Source organism: Eurosta solidaginis, chromosome 3 (assembly GCF_040869045.1).
Source record: "Eurosta solidaginis isolate ZX-2024a chromosome 3, ASM4086904v1, whole genome shotgun sequence".
Lineage (NCBI taxonomy): Eukaryota > Metazoa > Arthropoda > Insecta > Diptera > Tephritidae > Eurosta > Eurosta solidaginis.
This window is the reverse complement of record NC_090321.1, coordinates 119,659,838-119,661,790: the sequence shown is the minus strand read 5'-3', so window position 1 is coordinate 119,661,790 and position 1,953 is coordinate 119,659,838. Positions and strand designations below refer to the sequence as shown.

The 1,953-nt window shown below is 28.9% G+C and overlaps 1 long non-coding RNA gene across 1 annotated transcript; it reads right to left on the bottom strand.

The window, feature by feature from the left end:
• Positions 1-878: 878 nt before the first annotated feature.
• On the bottom strand, positions 879-1,635 carry LOC137246623 (uncharacterized). Its single transcript, XR_010951607.1, has 3 exons — positions 1,585-1,635; positions 1,088-1,274; positions 879-1,013 (listed from the first exon to the last, which is right to left on the bottom strand). It is a non-coding gene; the product is annotated as an uncharacterized lncRNA (long non-coding RNA).
• Positions 1,636-1,953: the final 318 nt, after the last annotated feature.

Below are 1,953 nucleotides of genomic sequence, written 5' to 3'. Positions count from 1 at the left end.
ATATGTATAACAATATGCTTTTTTCATATTTACAGAGTTGCTGCATCAACATTAGCTACTTTGTGATGTCTACAATTACCCCACAACACTGGAGCTAGGTATCGATTAGAGAACTAGCCCAGTTCTCTAATCTCTAAGTTAAGAGGAAAAGTCGAGAAACACTGGAGAAACATAGCGTTCTCAAACAAAATTGGACATAGTTCTCCAGTCGAGAAAAAAGATAGTTCTCCAATCGAATTCTAATGTAATTCTCTAATGGGATTCTAATGTGAATTTGAAATAAAACGGAAAACTTGTTTTATTTTTACATGAATGTTTAATATGTTTTGAGCTTTTCGAATCATTTACATACATATTTTTGCTTATAATAATATTTTACATAAATAATTTTAATAAAAATAAAATGTATCACACATTCATGTTTGTACACATTTCGGTTTGTAAATTAAATTTTCTTACTCTTAAAATTATGAAATAATGATCAAAGTAAACGACTTCAGGTACACGATATTACTGATTTCATTAAAAAAAAGTGAAAACAAAAACTCATAAGGGCAAGTTAAATAAAACCGTTTAAAAACTAAAATCTGTTTACATACAGCTTTATCAGCCTATTTAAATTCATTTGATTTCATTTTCTATTTAATTTGTGTAATACTTTAAGCATCTAAGCTGATGTTTTTATTATTTTTGTATGTTGTGCGCTTTTTAAGTCTTCCTTTAGCATGTTGGAAAAACGTGACGGTTGTGCGTGAGAACTCTTCATCAGATGATTGCGGAAATTTTTTTGAAAATGAACCTAAGTATAAAAAGAGTTAATTAATTTGCATAAACATTTCAAAGTTGTCGTAAATACTTTTTAAATCAGGCGTAACGCCTAAAGCTCTTGCAGCTATTTTGGTATTTGTTTTAAAGCATAAATTCTGAGATGCACCATCGGTCAGAATTTTACGCCAAGCAGTTTTAATAAATTTTTCTGCGGTTGCACTATTTATGTTTGATATGTTTTCGACCTAAAAATATAGTTTCAAATTTATAAAATTTTTTTTTAATTCTATCGTTGTTAAAAATGTAAGTTTATAATTACCAAATCTTCGTATTTCGAGGAATCATCTTGAATCCTTTTTCAAATGCTTCAAATTCTTCAACACTCTCGAATGGTTTTTTTGGAAGAACTTCTTTACGTGAGCTTTTGTGGCCGCTTTTTGATTGCTTTGCTTCCTGTAAAATTCTAGTCAGGTTTCGTTTTATTGAGTCTTGGTTGTGTTGCAATTCTGTGAAATATATAAAATATACTTAACTATACATATATTAAATATTAACAATATGTATATTTGTATAAATATACATTTTGCATATATAGGTCATCTATCCCAGAAATGAATGCAAGTGGGACTATATCGATCATTTATTTCAATTTCAGGAGAGACATTTTAAGATTTCAGCTGCTATAAATGGGGCATATAAAGGTAACTTTTCATTTCTAACCCAAGCTCCCATTTTTCCACGGATTGCAAAGAATTTTTTATATATATCTTTTTGTTTTTTTGAGTTATGACACTATTGAGCGATTTTTTTATTTACCTTTTAATATTTTTTTTTCGGATTTCTACCATTTTTTCTTCAAAAACTCGGAGATCTGAAAAGAGCATAAGAAAGCTAAGTAAATATTCGTACGGCGAAATATTACATTTTAAACGGGATTACCTTTTCTTGTTACTGGAATGTCATCGGTCGTGCTGTTAAAACTGTTATTGAAGCCCATGTCTGTAGATAGAATGTCTATTGTTAATGGATGAAAGGAATGAAAAAAATTAAGGTTATTTGCATCACTTAGATTTATAATTTTTGTAGACATATCTTCTAATGAATGGATTATTCAAATGGTAGAAAAATCCAAATTTCTGGAGCATATGATATTAAAATTTCCTGACTTTATAGGAGTCTCGAAAA